Source organism: Marmota flaviventris, chromosome 1 (genome assembly GCF_047511675.1).
Source record: "Marmota flaviventris isolate mMarFla1 chromosome 1, mMarFla1.hap1, whole genome shotgun sequence".
Classification (NCBI taxonomy): Eukaryota; Metazoa; Chordata; class Mammalia; order Rodentia; family Sciuridae; genus Marmota; species Marmota flaviventris.
This window is the reverse complement of record NC_092498.1, coordinates 104867603-104875924: the sequence shown is the minus strand read 5'-3', so window position 1 is coordinate 104875924 and position 8322 is coordinate 104867603. Positions and strand designations below refer to the sequence as shown.

The window sequence follows — 8322 nt, the reverse complement described above, 5'->3', positions numbered from 1 at the left end:
TATAATTTTGGTAGATGGAAGCAAGCCTAAGGAAAGCAAAGAAAATGCACCTTCAACCACATAACATTTCACAATGATTCTGTATTTTTTCTTAAGTAGAATTTTATTTATTTCTGCTTCATAGACATTACGTGGCCTTAGGATGTATAGACATCATCTTGATTTTCCTTTACTATTTTCTGCAAATGAACCAGAGAAGTGGAAGTGATCATTACATTTTAAAGATAGATGAAGCTGCTTCCAGTTCCAACAGGGACCTTCCTGATGAGTGAATGGAACGGAGTGGAGTGCTCTGGCACTTTGGTACCAGAATTGAACTCAGAGCTGCTTAACCACTGAGCCACATCCCAAGTTCATTTTTTTATTTTGAGACAAGTTCTCGTTAAGTTGCTTAGGGCCTCATTAAGTTGCTGAGGCTGGCTTTGAACTTGTGATCCTCCTGCCTCAGCCTCCTAAGCCACTGGAATTACAGGAATACACCACTAAACCTTGCTCTACTTCCAAAAATCCATTTAATATGTTGTCCTTGGGTAGAGGATGTATCAGATATTAAAACGATAAGAAGATACTACACTTAATTTAACCAAAAGGCCAAGAAGCAATGGTGACAGCTTTCCCTATAAGAGCAGCTGTTGCCAGTGTGAGGGCTCTTGTGGGGCTGCCTTTGTAGTGTGTTCCACACTTGGGGAGGCCTGTTACCTTGCTGGTTCTGCCCCTTGTGGCCACAGTCAGGGTCACTGCCTGTGCCACCAGGACTGAGAAGCTTCTCCTGCTTTACTGGGTCTCTTCTGGAGGCAGGGCCCCACAGGAGCTCACCTCATAACACTGGACATCTGCCTCTGTTGCTGACGATTACCTTTCCCTGATCCCTGGAGGCTGTGTGTGTGTCCCTTAACCCGGCACACTCTCATGGCCACCTTCTGTGAGAGAAGTCTGGTTCCAGGAACCAAATGGCTCTAAAGTTCAGTAATACCAGGCCCCATCTCAGAGCTCAGCATTAGGGGGAGCAGACAGCCATACACAGATACACTAGTGGAAGTGACAGGTGAAGTCCTGTTTGAGGAGGAGGCTACAAAGGGCCTTGACAGGCAGGAATCCACAACATCTTGTGCAAAGCTGTGGAGGTATGTGTGGGAACCACAGGGCCCCAGAGTAAGGGCACTGGTGGGGAGGAGGTAAGGAAGGCAGGATGCAGGCATGTCTCTGGGCTTCTGCACTCACCATGCCTATGGACATTCCCTCCCATCTGGTTACTTCAGAAGGAAGGATTTGGTAAACCCCTTTATATGAGCATTGCTTATGGATGAGTCATCTCTGTGGCCTTTGAGGCCACATTTCTCCTTCTTCTCAGGACAGCTGGTCTGTGCTAGGGCCAGACAACTCCAGGCTGAGCCTGGGGGAAGAAGAGTCCCTAATCACCCTTTCCACAGAGGCCTGCTTCTCTGTGGATGATGAGTAGAGACATCCACCTGAGGGTGGACCTTCTTCTTACCGGACCCAGAGATTCAGGAGGCTATGTTCTAAGCCCCCATCGGAAGCTCTGTGAATCTGACACATGAGTGTGTGGCACTCCATGACCACCAGCTGTGTAGTCTCAATTTCTGTCAAGATCTCCTCTGGCTTTCACAGCATGAGTCTCCATGCATTGGTAGTAGAAGGGCCTCTGGTAGAGCTGAGGTAAACTGTACTCGGGAAGGATGTTTGTTCTCCATGAGGAGGTGGCAGGACAAACCTGAGAGTCAGGCTTACCTCTATAGTCCCATTTGCACTCCAGGCTGGACGGGCTGAGAACCTCAGGTTCCTGTGCTAATGGAGGTCGGTTAACATCACAGGCCTAGAGTTTCCATCCCTGCCTGATGGTAGAGGACCTGGGAGGTTGTAAAAGCATCTTGCTAGGATTGTACATCTGTATTTTTAGAAATTTGCAAGAATTTTCCCTTGCAGCCAAGGTGGAGAGCCATTGTTTGCATTAATGGTTGGGGAGAGGGGTAGGCCAGGCTCTGCCGGCTGACCAGCTTCATACCCTGCACTTTCAAGGGACCACAGGTCACAGAGATGGATCTCACCAGTCTCCAGGTAAGGTAAAGGAGAACAGCCCCTGGGTCCTGGTAAGCAGTATCATGTGCCAGAGGAAAAAAACTAGGACTCCCTCCAAAATATGGAACGGATTGAAGATAAATTACCTGTTGAAATCAGAGTTAGGCGCCCACTCTGCGTGCCAAGGAGACTGCAGACAAAACTGTGCCCTGTCTGTCTGAGCCTCAGGAGATACCTCTCCCCACATGTACAGAGTGTGTGTCCTGGGGAAAGGTTTGGGGACCCCTGGGGATCTCCAGAAGGGCTCCTGGCCAAAAAGAAATGAGCCTGGGCCTGTAGGTCTGGAGATCTTAGGAGCACAGGTAGCCCCACCCAGGAGCCTGAGAAGCGGGCAGAGGACCTCAAAGAAAGAGGCCTCTGAGTGGGGGAGGGGCTTATACTGGGGTCGACTGCGGCCACTTTTTGGCAAACCCTGAATCTTTTCAGCCACTTGAGGTTTCTGATTGTGCAGTGTGAACATTCATAAGAAGCTCTATTCGATGAGAGGAACATTGAATGAAAGTGCAATTAGCATAGGACTCTCTGCTCTGTTGAACTGAGAATTAAGTTCTCTGTCAAAAATATCTTCAAGCATCCAAAATGGATATCCTATGCATCTGAGAGTATTGTCCACTGGCTGTGGCTCTTAGGTGGACTCTGAAGCCCCTCCCAAGGGTGGAATTTATTGGCTCTTCTTAAAAATGATAATTTCTTTCTAAGAGAACTGGATCATGGGATTTTTCAGTTGAAAATGGCCAGGGCCACAGGCCTTGGGGGTCTTGCAGGTGAGAGGGCTCATATCCTCATAGCAGCCCCTGGGCTCCCAGGATGACCACAGAACGCTGTCCAATATGGTGGGTATGAGCAATGCTCTGTACCCAGGTCCACCCCTTGCCCAATCTGAACTGTTACACAAGTGACTGAAATTATCCTCTGTGCCTCAATTTCCTCGTTGTAAAATTGATGGGTTAATAAATAACACAATATTCCTGTGTTATTCTGCATTCAACAGGAGAGTCACCCTTGTTGGATGTTAGCAATTACTGTGATTGTTGCAGAGTCATTAAGGAAGGACACCCTTAGATACGATACCATTACATGGGCTTTCATGCAAATAGTTTGGGCAAAAAAAAATTAACAACCACCACCTGACATTACAGTAGATGCCCATTAGCTATTCAAGGAAGTGGGTCTTTCCCTGGGTGCTAGACAGCTTGGACTTTATTGCCATAATTCTAACATTTTAATATCTGCTTGAGTTTATTTCAAGGAAACATGAAGGGTTTGAGGCAGCTAAACTCTAACCTTGAGTCATATGGAGGTGCCCATTCATTCACTGATAAGTAATAAATTATAAATTCCTATTACCTGAGGATGCATATCAGTGTAACATACAAGTAATGACATTTAAAATGGAGCGTGAAACATCAGAAAAGTCTTCCTATCAAATGCAGCAGCTAAAACTGGCATAAAAGACCCTGCCTCTGCACTTCTCCCTCACCTCACTGCAGGATGTCAGCGCTCTGGGAGCAGCACTTGCCAGTGAGGGACTAAGGAAAGAAAGAAGGGCTAGGATGCATTGTGTTCTCTAGTGTCTGCAAAATGCCTTGAGAATCCTGACTTCAATTATGTTCATAAACTTCATAACTTCTAAACTAAAACTCGCCATCTTGGCTAAATTAAAATCTTCAAAGTAATCCCTTTAAAGCACACATAAAAAAGATTGTCTTTAAATAGCACATGCCGTGGTTTGAATATGGTTTATTCCCCCTACCCCTGAATTTACAAGAGTGCAATCCCTAAATCTTGTGTTAATAGTACTAAGAGGGTGGAAACTTCATTCCACTATGGGATTTAGAAATGGAGCTTTGGAATGTGATTAGGTTTAGATATTGTTACTGGGGTGAAGCCCACTGATTGAATCCTGGTGGCTTTATAAGAGACGGACCAAGATGAGATATAAAGGCAAAGACAGGCACACTCCTTATCTCTACCCCTGTGAAGCCTTGTGTCACATTTGGGACTCTGCCACAAGGTTTTGAATCTCTAAAACTGTGAGCTAGTTGCACCTCTTTTAAAAAAAAAAAAAAAGTTAACCTGCCTCAAGTATTTCATTATAGTAATGAAAATCTGATCAACAGTACAAGAACTAAACTATTTGAGGTTGAGGAGCCCCCAGGTACATGATGTAGGGTATATTGACAAGAATCCCAAGGCACTTTTTCTCTTAAAAATATTTCTACTTGCTGGATTCTGTGGCACATACTTGTAGTCCCAGCTACTCAGGAGGCTGAGGCAGGAGAATCTATTGAGTGCAGTAGTTCAGAACCAGCTCATTGCAGTATTTTATGCTAGAGAAAAAAATAATTATTTTTAGCAGAGATTGCCAAACTATGTTCCACTGGCCAAATTGGCCCTCTGACTGTTTGAATAAATAGTTATATTGGAACACAGTCTCCTCATTCATTATGTGTTGTCTGGCTGCTTTCACACTGTAAGGCAGACTCTCTAGCAGTTGAGACACTAACCATATGGCTCATAAAGCTGAAAAATATTTACTATCTGGCTCATTTTGTAGTACTCACTTTTTAGAATCCTAGATTATGATATTATTGTCTATTCATCACGTTATTAATTTCATATCCTTTTATAAATATCAAGTTTAACTGCAGGTAATTTATACTTTAAATTTTGTGAATAGAATATTTTATTTAAAATGTGGTCCTTGTGTTGATCATGGCTGATATTAGAAAAGCTTTAATTTCCAAATATTTATAGTATAACCAACTACATTCTGAATTTTCTTGCTTGGTCAATTAATCTTAATCCTCTTGAAGTTTTTTGGTAGGCATATTTTCTGGAAGTATTAAAATATTTTTACATTACTTCTAATATTTATCTTTTATTTTCTTGTTACAGTCAATCAACTGATATGTGTGTTTGTGTGTATACATATTATTATTATTATATGTACCAGGGATTGAACCCAGGAGTACTTAACCAATGAGTCACACCCCTAGCCCTTTTTAATTTTTATTTTGAGATAGTCTCACACTAAATTACCTAGGTTTTCACTAAGTTGCTGAGGCTGGCTTTGGACTTGTGATTCCACCTCGGTCTCCTGAGTTGCTAGAATCATAAGCATGTGCCACCATGCCCAACTCAATTAGCTGACATTTGTAGGGTAGTGTTAGATGTTAATCATAATGATGAGTATTGTATTAGTCAGATTTCTGTTACTGTGACAAAATGCCTGAGAAACTCAACTTAAAGGAGGAAAGGTCTATTTGGCTCACATTTTTAAAGGTTTCAGCCCATGGTCACTTCTCCTCATCATTTCTGGACCTGTAGTGAAGTAGGGCCATGGTCAGAAACATGGTAGAACAAAGCTGTTCACCTCATGACAATCAGGAAGCAAACAGAGAAGGGGGGAGAGAGAGAGAGAGAGAGAGAGAGAGCACTTCAAGGGCACACCATCATTGACCTATTTCCTTCAACTAGGCACTTCACCTCCTAAAATTTCCACTACCTCTAAATGGCCCATTAAGTTATGAATCCATCAATGGATTAATCTATTCATGAGGTCAGAGCCTCCACCTCCCAAATGCCCCACCTCTGAACTCTGTTACATTGGGGATCAAACCTTCAACACATGAGCTTTGGGGGAACATTTAAGATCTAAACATAATTATGGTAATTCTGAATTGGCTCTGACTAAGTTACTAGAGTTCAGGAGCTTTCTGGTAGTTATAAAACCCCCAATCACCAAGAGTTTTATAGTCCCCTAACTAATCCTTTCCAGTCAGTTCACTTTGCAAGACAACTTCAGACAGAACAACTGAGATGTGTCAGCTATGTGCAGAACCTCTATGTGGGCTGGTTGGGAGAAAGCCATGAATTCTCTCTGCTCCTGAGCCACTGGGATATTGGTTGGGGTATGCACACTTTTGTTTATCTTCGGGCACATACAGGCAGGTGTGGGGTAAACAAATTTCAAAAGCTAAGTGAACAAACAAAATAATTCTGTCAAAATAAGAGGTGACCACACTGGTCTGGAAAAATGTGGGGCTCGGAAGACAGGTATGGAAAAGAGAAGAAGAAGAAGAAGAAGAAGAAGAAGAAGAAGAAGAAGAAGAAGAGGAGGAGGAGGAGGAGGAGGAGGAGGAGGAGGAGGAGGAGGAGGAGGAGGAGGAGGAGGAGGAGGAGGAGGAGGAGGAGGAGGAGGAGGAGGAGGGAGAAGAAGAAGAAGAAGAAGAAGAAGAAGAAGAAGAAGAAGAAGAAGAAGAAGAAGAAGGAGGAGGAGGAGAAGGAGAATAGTAGTAGTAGTATGGGCCCTGTCATGCTTCCTGGAGACTTGGTGACACTGGTGAAGCTTCTTTGAGTCTCCATTCTCTTAATGGTATGATGGGAACATTACCCAAATTATGGAGTTGTTGTAAGAACCTGAAATAACACAAAAGAATGGTATTTAAGAGGTTATTGAATAAATCCTCGCAAATGATCCAAAGCTTTCTCAGATGTTTGAGAAAATTCCATTAAGTGCTCAAACTATGACCATCCTAAACATACTAAAAACTATATTATTATACACTGGACAGTGGTGTATTTTATCATAGATGTTACCTTGACTTAAAAAAATTAACAGTGCCTGGAATTCACAGAGCACCTCTGAAGTGTTTGCTCTGCTATTATTATTATTATTATTATTATTATTAGTAGTAGTAGTAGTAGTAGTAGTAGTAGTAATAGTTTTCACCATCACTAGCTGCAGGTTACACATGAGGAACAGTTTCAGAGGGATTGGGAGCTTGACCTAGGGGCACAGGCCTGGATTTCACCACTCCAACAAGTTAATTGGAATACCTCTTCTTCTCCAGTATTCCCTGCTCCACATCTTGCCTGTTCCTTCCAAGCCAGAAGGAGAGGGAGAAATAACCTGCTGAACTAAAAAATGTGTCTGAGGAGAATGGGACTCCTGTTTCTTGTACAGGCAGGTATGAAAAAGCATTTGCACTTAGTTTTTCTCTTGTGGTTAAATATTATATTTTGTCTTCATGTAGCATTGTGCGACTGATCTTGCTTAGAATGTAGTTCTAGAGAATGTTTTTTTTTTCTTTTTTAGTAATATGAGAAAGTGTTTTTTAACTCTATTCTGAATTTTTGCAATATTAGCACTATCCTGCAACTTCCAGGTTATAGAGAGGGAAAGGGTGGAAAATATGAATGTTCTGAATACATTTCAAAACACTCCTAAAAGTGAATCTTAGCAGAATAATAGTGATCACTGTAACTAAAAGATCCTTGCTGGCAGCTTTCTGTAGCAAACACCTGAGATAAGTCAACTTAAAAAGAAGAAAGGTTTATTTGGGTTCATGGGTTCAGAGGTTTTGGACCAGGATCACTTGGCCCTGTTGCTTTGGGCCTGTGGTGGCACAGTATATCATATAAGAGCATGTGGCAGAGAAGACCTGTTCACCCCATGGCATCACGAGAGAGAGAGAGTGGGGGTGGGGAGGGAGACAGAGAGATAAAGAGGGAGGAAGGAATCTGAGTCCTTTACAGGTATCCCCCCAATGACCTAACTTCCAATAGGCAGTATCCCTTAACGGTTTCACCATTTCCCAATAGTGCCATGAACTGGGGACCAGGGTTTCAACACATGTGCTTTTTTGAGAACACCCCATATCCAAACTATAGCAGTTCTACTAACTAGGTATAGAGTGGTAAGAAATTGGAGCCCTGGTGCCCTTCTGGGGGACAAGAAATGGGTCAGCCACTGTGGAAACAGTCTGAAGGATCCACAAAATATTAAAAAGTAGAATTATCATGATCTGGCAATTCCACTCCTGGGTGTATATGCAGAAGAACTGAAAGCAGAGGGTCAGATACTTGTATACCTATATTCCTAGCAGGATTATTAAAATAGCCAAAAGGAAGAAGCATCCAAAATGACTACCAGTAGATGAATAGATAAGCAAAATGAGATCTATACATAGAATGGAGTATTATTCAGCCTTACAAAAAAAGAAAATTCAGACACATACTATAATGTGAATGAAACTCAAGGACATACTATAATAAGCTTAGCAAAATAAACCAGTCCCAGAAGGTAAATACTGTGTGATTCCCCTTAAATGAGGTCCCTAGAATAGTCAGATTCATGGAGACAGAAAGCAGAATGGTGGCTGCCAGTGTCAATATTTAATGGGGACAGAGGTTCCGTTTTATAAGATGAAAAAGTTCTGA

General features: G+C 42.5%; 1 non-coding gene across 1 annotated transcript; it reads right to left on the bottom strand.

Moving 5' to 3' along the window:
- Nucleotides 1-405: 405 nt before the first annotated feature.
- LOC114095220 (U2 spliceosomal RNA) lies at nucleotides 406-603 on the bottom strand. Its single transcript, XR_003583212.1, has one exon. It is a non-coding gene; the product is annotated as a U2 spliceosomal RNA (small nuclear RNA).
- Nucleotides 604-8322: the final 7719 nt, after the last annotated feature.